This window comes from Sorex araneus, chromosome 6, assembly GCF_027595985.1.
Source record: "Sorex araneus isolate mSorAra2 chromosome 6, mSorAra2.pri, whole genome shotgun sequence".
Taxonomy (NCBI): domain Eukaryota; kingdom Metazoa; phylum Chordata; class Mammalia; order Eulipotyphla; family Soricidae; genus Sorex; species Sorex araneus.
The window spans coordinates 167,538,383-167,551,776 of NC_073307.1; the positions used below are offsets into that span (position 1 = coordinate 167,538,383).

The 13,394-nt window shown below is 48.6% G+C and overlaps 1 protein-coding gene across 1 annotated transcript in view; it reads left to right on the forward strand.

Moving 5' to 3' along the window:
- LOC129406068 (uncharacterized) overlaps window positions 1-13,394 on the forward strand; it is a 60,548-nt gene that overhangs the window by 46,141 nt on the left and 1,013 nt on the right. The window lies entirely within an intron of this gene.

Below are 13,394 nucleotides of genomic sequence, written 5' to 3' on the forward strand. Positions count from 1 at the left end.
TTCCATCATGTCCTCAGTCCACCTCCTATGTCCATCTTCTCAATCCATCTCCTCAGTCCATCTCCTCTGTTGTCTCCTCTGTCCACGTCCTCAGTCCATCTCCTCAGTCCATTTCCTCGGTCCACGTCTCTGGTCCACCTCCTCAGACATCTCCTCAGTCCACTTCCTCAGTTCATCTCCTCAGTCCAATCTCCCCAGTCCTATCTCTTTAGTCCATCTCCTCAGTCACCACATCAGTACAACTCCTCAGTCCATCCCCTTAGTCATCTCTTCCATCATCTCCTCAGTCCACCTCTTCAGTCGACCGCCTCAGTCCAATCTCCTCAGTACATCTCTTCAATCCATCTCCTCAGTCGTCTCCTCAGTCCGTCTCCTCAGTCATCTCCTTAGTCCACCTCCTCAGTCTGTCTCCTCCGTTGTCTCCTCTGTCCATCTTCTTAATCCGTCTCCTCCATCATCTCGTCAGTCCACCTCCTCAGTCCATCTTCTCAGTTCCATCTCCTTAGTCCATCTCCTCAATCGTCTCCTCGTCTGTCTCCTCAGTCCATCTGCTCAGTCCATCTCCTCTATCGTCTACTCAGTCTGTCTCTTCATTCCATCTTTTCAGTCCATCTGCTCAGTTTATCTCCTCAGTCTATCTTCTTGTCCTTCTCCTTAATCGTTTTCTCAGTCCGTCTCCTCAGTTCATCTTCCATCTTCTTAGTCCGCCTCCATGGGGTTAACCCTGTTCCCACTCTAGCTCCTTTTCTACCTTTCCAGCCTTCTATAAGCTTATTCCCCACGGGTGGTGCCCCACTTTCACAGTCCTGTGAGGAGACGGTGCCCATGTGGACTTGGCTGATTCTTGCTGCGGGGGATGACTGGGCCCGGGTGACCCAGAACCCTCTGATGGTGTGGAAATCTTGGGGCCCTTTTCCCATCCAGGAGCGCGACCTGCCTCTCCTGTGCAGTTCCCGAGCGTAGGAGCTGGGCTGTCCCTTGGTCTGGAGACTCCTCAGGCGTGAAAGCCTCTCTGTCCTTGGCCATTTCGTATCAGTGCAATCTCCGGTCTCAGCCACACGTGTGCGGCCTCTCAGTTGCTGAACAACCATGATCCCGGAGGCCAGCTAAACTACTTTTGGTACCAGCAGCTTCTTTTTTTTTTTTTTTTTTTTTGTTTTTTGTTTTTGGGTCGCACCTGGCAATGCACAGGGGTTATTCCTGGCTCTGCACTCAGGAATCACTCCTGGCGGTTCTCAGGGGACCATATGGGATGCTGGGAATCGAACCCGGGTCGGGCGCGTGCAAGGCAAACGCCCTCCCCGCTGTGCTATTGCTCCAGCCCCGGTACCAGCAGCTTCTTGCAGAAATTTCTCTAGACTGTGAACTAAGCCATGGCCCCATGCCGCCCCAGGAGGGGAAAGGTTTTTCTCTCTCGGCTTTTCCTTTCCGGGGTGGGGGGGAAGGCATGGTGACCACCATCTTATAAGGATCACTAAAGAGAGGTACGAGCTTGCAGTGATCCAAATTTCTGGCAGAAATTTCCCTGGACTTAGTTACTAAAATACTAAAATACAGGGGCCGGAGCGCTAGCACAGCGGGTAGGGCATTTGCCTTGCACGCGGCCAACCCAGGTTCGATCCCTGGCATCCCATATGGTCCCCCAAGCACTGCCAGGAGTAATTTCTGAGTGCAAAGCCAGGAGTAACCCCTGAGCATTGCTGGGTGTGACCCAAAAAGCAAAAAAAAAATACTAAAATACAGAAATCCAATACCTCATATCTCTTCATTCTCAGCAATGGAAAGCAAGTTATCAAATGCTTCCTTTTCAGCAGGTCTGATTTGCGGGGGGAAACTCCAAACAATAGTAGTGAGTTTTTGTGGAAATATTGAATGTAATCAAAGTAAAGAGAGAGTAAAGTGGGGATGGAGTGATAGCACAGTGGTAGGGCGTTTGCCTTGCACGCGGCCGACCCGGGTTCAAATCCCAGCATCCCATATGGTCCCCTGGGCACAGCCAGGGGTAATTCCTGAGTGCAAAGCCAGAAATCACCCCTGTGCATCGCCAGGTGTGACCCAAAAAGCAAAAAAAAAAAAAAAGAGAGAGAGAGTAAAGTGAAAATTATCAGCTACACCAGGCGGGAGAGTGGGGGTGGGACGGGAGGTATACTGGGGTTCTTGGTGGTGGAATATGTGCACTGGTGAAGGAATGGGTGTTCGATTATTGTATAACTGAGACTTAAGCCTGAATGCCTTATAACTTTCCACATGGTGATTCAATAAAAAATAAAATAAAATAATTTTTAAAAAAAGAAAGAAAGAGAAAAAGAAAAAGAAGTAGAAAAGGGGAGAAGGTAAAAGGCAGGAAGGCAGAAAAAAAACAAAAAAAAAACCCTGTGTGAGAGCTAATAAGCAGATTGCTGATTGACCACAAAAAAAAAAAAAAAAAACTTTTTTTTTTTTTCTTTTTGGGTCACACCCAGGATGCTCACAGGTTACTCCTGGCTCTGCACTCAGGAATTACTCCTTGCAGTGCTCAGGGGACCATATGGGATGCTGGGGACCAAACCCAAGTTGGCCATGTGCAAGGCAAACACCCTCCGCGCTGTGCTATTGCTCCAGCCCATAAAAATGCAAAGACTTAAAAACAAAAAAGCTCAGAGGAGGAGTAGAATCTCACCCTGCAGAGGAAGAGCAGAGGGCACGAGCGAGACCTTCAGCTGATTTTACCAGCTATTCCTGAGCTGGCAGACTCTCTGAGCACTGTGAGGGCAGAGACAGAGCAGCCCTCCAGGCGCTTCCTCTGCCCCAGCGGAACTTAACGGGTTTGTTTTTGTTTGGGGGCCATGGCCAGTGATGCTCAGGAGAGACTCCTGGCTCTGCGCCTGGGGATCATGCCTGGCGGGGCTCCAGTGTCACCTGGGGCCCGGGATTGAGCCTGGCTCGGCCACGTACAAGGCCTGCACCATCCCGCTGTCCCGTTGTGCAGAGCCCAGGGTGACGGAGCTGACCGCGCTCTTACCAGACTCAGTCTGGCTTTGCCTTGAGTCGCAGCCAGCCTGGACCTGTGTCTCTTGTCCTTGGGGCTGAACTCCTGATTCTCAAGGTTCCCAGGATTCCCTGGGGTTTCTTCTGGTCCCCTCCCCGGGCGCCCAAATTGTCCTCCTGGTGGACACGAGGGCGCTTTCTCCAGGCTGCCCCGGCTACCCAGGAGGGAAGGCTGCTTCCCGCCATCCTGCACACGCGCACAGCACCGGGAGCCCGGGCAGTGCCCGGGAGAAGCTGGTGTTGGTGCTTCCCCTGCAGCGCACGCGTGCAGGCTCAGCTCAGAGGGAAAATGCTTTTCAGTCTGGGCAAAGTAAAGTGGTTTTAAAGAACCGAACAAGAAATGTCCAAACAAGAAAACGGCCTGATGATCGTTTCCCCTCCAACCCGTTCTGTGCTGAGTCTCACAGCCCCGCCTGTCCCGAGTGCGGCTCTTCCATAAGCTGTGCAGAAATGTTCATCCTTAGGTCCTCAGTGGGTCCGTCTGTCCATCCGAGCACCGGCCAAAGCCACTTCCTGTACCCTGACCACAAGCATGAGCACGGTTCTGTCCACGGCCAGAGGCTTTTGGGTTTTTTTTTTTTTGCTTTTTGGGCCACACCCAGCGATGCTCAGGGGTTCCCCCTGGCCCTGCAATCAGGAATCACTCTGGGCGGTGCTCAGGGGACTATATGGGATGCTGGGGATTGAACCCAGGTCGGCTATGCGCAGGGCAAACGCCCTCCTTGCTGTACTATCGCTCCAGCTCGATTTCAAATGGTCACGACCCCCCACATTTACAGCACAGTTAGGGCATCTCTTTCCTGATTGTTCCTAGAACAACAGCCAGAATCGACCAGGCCAGGCCAGACCTTCAGGGTCCCGATCTCAGAGCACCCAGGCCGGGGAGCCGGCAGAGCCCACCGGGCCCCTGGAGTGATCCCCGAGTGCAGGGCCAGGAGGAAGCCCGAGCACCGCCGGGTTTAGCCCTCTCCCCTCCAAAGAAGAGAAAAAAGGAAAGAAGAATACTCAGATTATTATTATTTTTGTTTGTTTGAGGGCCACCTCCAATAGTGTTCGGCCGTCATTCCCGGCAGGGCACAGGGGGCCATGTGTGGTGGCGGGGTCAAACCCAGGTGGGCATACAAGGAAGTGCCTTCTGCTGTCAGCCCGCTCCAGCCCAGAGTACCCACAGCCCAGACTGTTACCTAACACATGTTAAGAAGGTTAGGGGCCAGATAGACAGTACAGTGGTTAGGGTGCTTGCCTTGCATACAACAGATCTGAATTTAATCCCCAGAACCCTATACGGTCCCCTGAGCTTGTCAGGAGCAAACCTTGAGCACAGAACCAGGAGTAAGCCCTGAGCACAGCCAGGTTTGGCCCAAAAACAAAACAAACAAAAATAGCATCGTAGCACTCTCGTCCCATTGGTCATTGATTTGCTCGAGCGGGCACCAGTAACGTCTCCATTGTGAGACTTGTTACTATTTTTGGCATATCGAATACGCCATGGGGAGCTTGCCAGGCTCTGCCATGCGGGCGGGATACTCTCGGTAGCTTGCCGGGCTCTCCGAGAGGGACAGAGGAATCGAACCTGGGTCGGACGCGTGCCCTACCCACTGTGCTGTCGCTCCAGTCCAAAACAAAATAAAGATTGAATATTTCTCCTTATATGATAGCAGTTCCCATGAAACGTCAACATACCAAACAGGCCCGGGCCTGGAGCCACAGTGCAGTGGGGAGGGCGCTTACCGTGCACGGGGCTGACCTGGGTTCGATCCCCGGCATCCCATACAGTCCCTGGAGCACTGCCAAGAGGAGTTCCCGAGCAGAGAACCAGGAGTGAGCCCTTGTGTGTGTGTGGCCCCAAAACAGAAAACAAAAGCAAACAGGCCTAACTCCTGTTATTTCTCTTCCTTCAGGGGAAAAGAAGTTTCCATGGGGAACCCCAGCGTTTTGTTTTAAGAACTCCCCATATTGCACATTCTTTTATTCCTAAAGTAAAATCAAGATTTTATGTTTCTAGACAGTAAAAGACCTGTACTGCGTGAGCAGAGGAGACTGCGCCTGACTTTGCAGGCCTGCTTTCCCTCAGCCGCCGGCTCAGCGCCCAGCCGTGCCTGCCGCAGTGAGCATGGCGTCCTGAGCAGGAGGGCAGCGCGGCCAGCCCAGCCTGGACGGTCCACATCAGTTCAGACGCAGCAGGCCAACACGAAGCTCGCGTCTAGGATTCTATCCTTTTCGTAGAGTTTTCATTTCTGAGTTGTTTTTTTTTTCATAGGTATTAAAAGGTTTAAAACACTCTTAGATTAAAATGAAATCTTGAGTCAAACTGACACATTTCAAAGCCGTATAAAAACTTCCTTGGTTTAGGGCCGGAGCGATAGCACAGCGGGTAGGGCGTTTGCCTTGCACGCGGCCGACCCGGGTTCGATCCCCGGCATCCCATATGATCCCCCAAGCACTGCCAGGAGTAATTCCTGAGTGCAAAGCCAGGAGTAACCCCTGAGCATCGCTGGGTGTGACCCAAAAAGCAAAAAAAAAAAAAAAAAAAAAAAACTTGGTTTAGGCTGGAGCAACAGCACAGCATTTGCCTTGCACGCGACTGACCCGGGTTGGATCCCCAGCATCCCGTGTGGTCCCCAGAGCACCACCAGGAATCATTCCTGAGTGCAGAGCCAGGAGAAACCTCTGAGCATTGTCGGGTGTGACCCAAAAAGTCAAAATAAATAAAACATGCCCCTCCCCCACCAAAAAAATTCCTTGGTGGCAAAGGAAACTTAGCTCTTAAAAATCCAAGATCATGCCAGGAGTAACCCCTGTGCATCGCTAGGTGTGACCCAAAAAGCAAAAAAAAAAAAAAAAAAAAAAATCCAAGATCAGGTCCGCAGCGATGGCGCAGTGGGCAGAGCCCTGGCCTTGCCCACAGCCACCTGAGCTGGATCCCGGCCACTGGCCAGGAGTGAGCACCCCCAGGTGTGGCTCTGACACGGGGCCCAGAGGAAGCCCTTGTTAGGGTTGAGCGGATCTCTGCCCAGGGGAGGCGTGGAGGAACGAAACCGAGACTGCTCTTTCTGCAGCTGCAAGGGGGTTTACTCAGGCAGCATGCCGGGGCTCCCTCTGGGCTCTCACCCCTAAGCAGAGGAGGGTTAGAGACGGAGAAAGAGAGCCCCGTATAGAGTCCAGGTCCTTTTTATGCACCTTAGAAAACAACGTTACTTTGATCAACATCCTCATTTTTCGTGATCAAGGGGGGGTCAGTGACATTCTGTTTCGCTAGAATAAATTTTGCCACATGTCCGTGCCTTTCCTAGGACATTACCAGACGTCCGTTTCATTTCCTGAAACAGGTCTTTGTTTCTGTAGATTAGGTCAAATCGCGAAGCATTCGTTATAGAGAGCAATCAAAGCAAGTTAGCAAGTCACAGAAAGCAATTAAGCAAGTTAGCAAAACATTAACCCTATCCTTGGTTGCTACACGCCCAAACCTCTCACTCCCCACTTCTTGTTGTGAATGTCTCTAATCTTAGAGACTGTGAAGGGGGTCGTCTCCCGTCATCTGGACATGCCACTAGTCGATGTCATTCTGATTCCAAGGGGGGAGGCAGCTTTTTGATTCCATCCTCCTTCAGAGCCGCTGGTGTGTTCAGGACCACAGTGTGAGGACCTCCCCACCGAGGTTCTCGGGTGGCAGTCTTTATCACCCGATTCAAACCAGATGTCCCAGTGCGTGCGGATGAGGAGTTCACTCTGGCAGTGTGCTCCGAGCCCCCATGGAGCTGGGCCTTGATACCTGTAAGGGCTAGTAATAACTGGAAAAGAGAGAGATCATACATTCTGGCCTACACTTCCTTTGCAAGGCTAAGTTGGAACAGTGGCAGTTGACCCCCCAAAAATTTTAAAGGGAACAGAGTTCCTCCATTAATGGGGTTCACACTCACAACAGGGCAGTTGGGATTTTCAAGGTGGGAGGGGCTTCCCTAATCTAGCTACCTACTTCGTATTCCCCTAGAGATTCCACCACCTTTAATCCTTAAAGAGAAAATGGTCAAAGTTCCGTCCTCTGGAGCTGCTTCCTGCTGACACAGGGACACTGACCGTGCCTGCACAAGGGGTGAAATCTCAGGCTACCTTAGTTTTTAGTGAACCCCAGGCAATGAATTTGAAAAATCACATCAGTTAGGCTAAGGAATGCTACTTTGAAATGACCAAACCTTGGAGGCAGAAGAACAGATGACAAATGCTCAAGGCCTCAGGGTACAAGAACCAATTATCAGTGGCATAGGAGGCACAGTTCTGAGTTACTTACTTCTTACTGCCCTGTTCATCCCTTCAATATTTTACTTTCTTAGTCTAGGGGTCTGTAATTTTCAGCGTCCCTTTGGAAACCTCACTCCAATACCCATTCTTCCACTTCTGCAGGGTGTTCTGGCTTAGAGGAGCTATTCTGTAATGGGCTATTAACCCCATGATGAAACAAGAATTGAGAGCTGTTTTTGTACTAACTAAGAATGAATACTCAGAACCGGTTTAGATCTCCACTCTCAGTTCTTTAATTAATTTACAGGTTGGGGGAAGCAATTGATACTTTAAGCTGAAGTTCCCCACTTTGGTAAAGCTCTGACTCCTGCTTTTCTGGCTGGGCTGGTGACAGCATGCACAACATTGAGTATCTTTATAGACTAGACAGCTTACTTACTAAATTACCCAATTATTCAATCACCTTTGTATAACTAGAATCTGATTCTCACAAAAGAGGCAAATTACAGAAGCATGGTTTTCTCTCCACCTTCATTTTAAAATTTGCCCGATGGCTTAACAAATCTGACTTGTTCTTTGCATAAACACAGCAAGATTGGAGAACTCTCCGTTTGGAGTACCCCATTATTTACTGAGAAGTCCTGGAGGTTGGCTAAAGACAGGAGGCATACCAATAACGGCATTAATCTTATGTGGCACGTCAGAGTTACCCAGGCCTGGCCAAAAGTGTCCCACGATGAACTGGATGGCCTCAAGCCTTCAGGTTGAACTGGAGGTGGCCTTGGGCCTCATTTTCCGTAGAGGCATCCTGGCAGAAGGGAGTCCCTCCCCTCCCTTCTTCAGGGCTGGGAGAGATCCTGGTTTCCAGGGTTTTTCTTCATGCAGAGAGTAGGCCAGGCTGTGTCAGTCACACAGATTTCCGGATTCCTCATTCTCCATAGCAGTGATGATTTACATTCTTCCTCTGAGCCGGCCTGCCTCTAGGGTCTCCCTGAGGTTTGTAGGGTACTTGAAACAGTACCTGTTAAATACATGCTCCTGTCATTTAGACCAATCCCGTGACTGTTTCCCTGGAAGAGGGTTTTGGGGTTCCATAACTGATTTTCCTGTCTGCATGAGGGGTGGACCCTATTACAGACAGGAAAGACTTTTATCTGGATTTATGCAAACCAGTATAGCGCCATGAAGCATCAAAAACATACTGAAGGTACAAAAGAAGAGAAAAGCAAACATTTCACTTTACTCACAGTGAGATGCAACACACCCATTTGTTGTGGGTCCTAGTCAAAGAAGCTAAAATCTGGGGGCTGGAGCGATAGCACAGCGGGTATGGCATTTGCCTTGCACGTGGCTGACCCGGGTTCGATTCCCAGCATCCCATATGGTCCCCTGAGCACTGCCAGGGGTGATTCCTGAATGCAGAGTCAGGAGTAACCCCTGTGCATCACCAGGTGTGACCCAAAAAGCAAAAAAAAAAAAGAAAAGAAAAGAAGCTAAAATCTGTAGAGGAAAAGTGTACAATTTAACATCATATTTAACCCATCCAATCCCATGTTGAAAACCTTGACTTCCCATTAAGAGCACTGTACTGGGAGTCCAGTATACAGTTAAACATGTCTAATTCATTTAATCCCATTTGAAAAGCCCTTGATTTTCCGCAACTTTTGAAGAATTCTATTATCTAAGAGCATTGTAACAGGAGTCCAGACAGTCCATCCAATATCTTTTCCATAGAACATTATAGAGCAATTCTGCCTGTGATTTAAAGAGTTTCTTAAAACAGTGATCAGTTTCTTTCCTTCAAACACAACTTCAAACCTTCTATACATTCCTTTATATTCATTCTGTCCTGTAACTTTCCTTCAACCCATTTCAAAATCAACCTCACTTTAACAGGATTCCTTTCCTTTTCCCAACTGGTGATATCTGCATCCATTATCTTTCTGACTTGACATACGTCTATATTCTTTATAGTCCCACAAGTTTAAACTCTTATTTTTACTGAACTTAGTACAACATAATCTTCCAAGTTTGGACACAAATTACACACAAATTACCGATCATCTCATTTAACATGACAAAACTACTTGCAGTGCCATTTCAAAAGTTCTATAGATATTCAAAAAACTTTAAAGATGCTCACAACTAAAGTTCTTACAACATATTCATTGGGCGAAGGTTCACTTCACATTAGAAAGAGACGTCTTAGAATTCTGATTTCTAGGAAAACACAAATATAAAGATTAAAACACTCATAGATTACCATAAAACATTAAGGATCTCACACTTGCATACAAAGTTCTCTGAGGTTCAGGATAAGGTTGGTACCGTAAATCCCAGACTAAGTCCTCAGGCCAATTCAGCCTGTCCTTCCCCATAGGAGTCCTGTGTTGCTGACTCTTCCTCAGATTTCCTTGTGACTTCCAGCTGAGATCTGTTTGAGGTTGATGTTTGGAGGGTTGTGGAGTCTCAGGTTGTTTGGGGTCTGTATTAGGAGGATAAAGTTTACTCCAGATGAAGCCATAGCAGGACCCAGAGTACATTAGTAGGTGTTATCTGTTAAAATATAAGCATAGACTTTTCCTCCTACAAGGAGGTTTCCCACTATTTCTTTTTTGTGTGTTTGTCAGATTTTAATGCAAATATAAGAATCAATTGTTTCCCAAGCCCTTTCTCATTTACAAAGTTGCAAAAACCAGATACCTGGAAGAGTTAAGAAACTAGATTAGCAGGTCTTATCTGCTGGGTAAAAGTGTGATTAAAATTCACTGTTGAGATTAGACAGGGTCTGCATATCCAGTCTGACTCAGGCAGAGCTTGCTGAGCTGGGAATGCAGGGGGATGGGCAGATTCAGGGAAAATGTTAAAAACTCTCAAGCTGATATCTGAGATTAACCCCTTATAACCCTGAGCTAAGTAGCTTTTAAAATTTGTTACCAGAAGTCTCGGAGATCAAATAAAACACAGGTACAATAAGTTTTTCCGCCAATTTTGCAACTCTAGAAAATAATATTTTAAACCGAAGCATTACTCTTTGAACCTGTTTTCAAATATCACAATTATTTCAACTCACAAGATTCTCTAGGTCAAATGATTCTAATCCAGTGCAGATACAAATATATACATTGTATAATAACATAAGGCCTCTGGACCATCAATTTTTGTGAAACACGGTAAAACCTTCTTTGACTTAAGTTCAATAGTTCTCATACCTTAGTTCAAATCATGAGCTTTCTAACTTTAAACAATTTCACCATACAGACATGCTTTCAAATACAGAAAGAACCTCCCCCCCTTTTTTTTTAAACAACCTTTGATATTAGCATAGAAAAAAAAAAAACACTTGGACCGTCAATGTTTATGGAAACATAAGAAAACTTTGTTTATTTTGATGGTTCCTGTACCTCTGTTGCTTTAAAAACAGCTAAATTCCTCATTAAAATTTGCTGAGGCTTGTAAAATAAAGCCTTGCATCCTCTGAATTGTTATTTCACTTTAGTTTTAGGCGCTACTTCCTAAGCTCTTCCTAGATAATACAGATTATGAATTTCAGAAGAGTTACAACTGTTAATAACCATTAATGTTCTTCCAATAAGAAATCTAGATTGAGAATTTCAATTTCTTTGTAGGCACCACATTCTGATTAGAAATCTTTGTTTAAACCTGATCTAACAAGTTCCAAAGATACCTAGATCTTTTAAATTGCTGGGCTACATATCGCTCTGACTCCCTTGATTTTGCTTGCCCAAGTCTAACAATTACTGACTTCAAACTAGCTTTAACACTCGAGTGTTCCACAGACAGACAGACAATGAACTGACTAAAAACACCACTACATGTGCACACATCTGCAGTTGATCGATCAATCTGACCCTTCAAAAACGGCAGGGAGAAAACTGATAGACGGAGAAAGGAAGGAGCAGTCCCCAGGGCAAAGTGAGCCCTGTCGGCCGATTGGGAACATTGCTCCCCGTTTCCCTGCCTGACCAATCAGTTTCCTGATTGTTAAGAACAGGTCAAGAAAGCGCTTTTATTGATATATGCCGGCAAAACATATTATGACAAAGTTGTTGAAACCTGAGGTTGTCAGATGTTACCATTTTAAGGTCAAGACTACTTCTGAGGCAGGGAGCTAGTCTCTTCTTACCAACCATGGGGATAGGCTGCCTTCCTTTATAGGGAGAGAGATGATGAGCCCTAGCCCAAACCTCAGACCAACGGGCTAGGGTTAGGGACAGGGGAGTTGATGTGTTTTGTCCCACCTCGAAGTACAGGAAGATTCCTGCGGTCACCAAACCTAGAAGAAAGCAGGACGCAAGCGCCTGTCCCTTAGGGGACTTCAGAAGGGGAGCAGAATCGAGGCAGAAGCAGGTGTGGGAGTCAGTCTGCCAGAGGGGGGTAAGCCTGGTCTGGATACCCCTATGGGCAAGGTTTATCAATGTCTCCTTTCACCTGCGAAATAAGGGGAGGTGAAAAGACCCCTCAGGGGCCAGTTAACCTTAAAAGAAGGCCACAGCAGAACAAAGAGTTTGCCATTTACTTCTCTTAACTATGAGAGATTCTGAGCCCCTGAGCGGACTTCAGCCAGTGAGAGAGTCCCATCCTCAGGAGATCTCTGTGGAGAAGGAGTCCAGAGGTGATCCTGCCAGACCAGGATATCCAACCTGAAACAAAACCAAATGCATGAAGGAGAGAGAAATAGTAAAGCCGCCGATGTTCAGATTTCCTGGGATAGGCCAGACGTAGATCCTCTGGATCTACCAGATAGGAGGCAGCCAGGCGTCCCTGGGCCTCCTCATCACCCTTGGGGCGTCCCCCAGGGCCGCAGCCTGTGTCACTCGGACACGTCTGTCGGACACAAAGCTACTTCAGATCCCAGGAACGATATACCACAGATACAGAATCAGAGTCACGTGAATACCAGAATTGTGCACATAAAGTAACGGTACTGAAAGAAAAATAGGCGCCAGTACTTACCCCAAAGAGAAGCTCGGGACTGTCCTGTCCGGCGTCCCTCAGGCAGAGTCAGATCTTGGTGGGACCTCCAAATGTTAGGGTTGAGCGGATCTCTGCCCGGGGGAGGCTCGGAGGAACGAAACCGAGACTGCTCTTTCTGCAGCTGCAAGGGGGTTTACTCAGGCAGCATGCCGGGGCTCCCTCTCGGCTCTCACTCCTACGCAGAGGAGGGTTAGAGACGGAGAAAGAGAGCCCCGTATAGAGTCCAGGTCCTTTTTATGCACCTTAGAAAACAACGTTACTTTGATCAACATCCTCATTTTTCGTGATCAAGGGGGGTCAGTGACATTCTGTTTCGCTAGAATAAATTTTGCCACATGTCCGTGCCTTTCCTGGGACATTACCAGACGCCCGGGCAGTTTCATTTCCTGAAACAGGTCTTTGTTTCTGTAGATCAGGTCAAATCGCGAAGCATTCGTTACAGAGAGCAATCAAAGCAAGTTAGCAAAACATTAACCCTATCCTTGGTTGCTACACGCCCAAACCGCTGGCCCTGAGCATCGCTGGGTGTGGCTGGACCCCCAGGTCGGGGGCAGCAGATGTTACAGGGATTAGGTGCCTGCTTGCTGCATCCCACCCAGCCCTGGTTCGTACCCCTAATCTTCAGTGTCCCACCGTCACAGCTGAGTGTTGGTGCCCGAAGCAGAACTGACCGAAAGGAAGCAGGTGGCAGAGCTGGAGGGGGCAGCGGGCAGGCAGCGGGCGCCCTGGCCACCGCTCCCCTTCCTCAAGCGACCCTGCTACCCCCCGGCCCGTGGGAGGCAGAACCAAGCTTTCTAGAAACAGGGGGGCTAGGCCACTGCTCCGAGGGGCCAGCAGGGACCTACCCCCAGGACTCAGACCCTAAGAGGTTGCTGTGTCGCAGGAGTATTTTATCGTCCTGTTAAGGTCATTGTCACGATGCTCTCTGGCCACCAGGACGGCACATCCTCACGGCCGAGGACGGTCCATCCGTGGCGAGCCCGGGACCAGGGCGGCCGTGCCCCGCGCTGGGCGGGAGCGGCCCGGCGGCGCGTGTCTCCTCCCCCTTAGGCCCCCGCAGGACGTGGCGAGGTCACTCTGTTGTCGATAAAAGCACATGTGCAAACTGGCCTTCATCGTGCAAAGCTTTT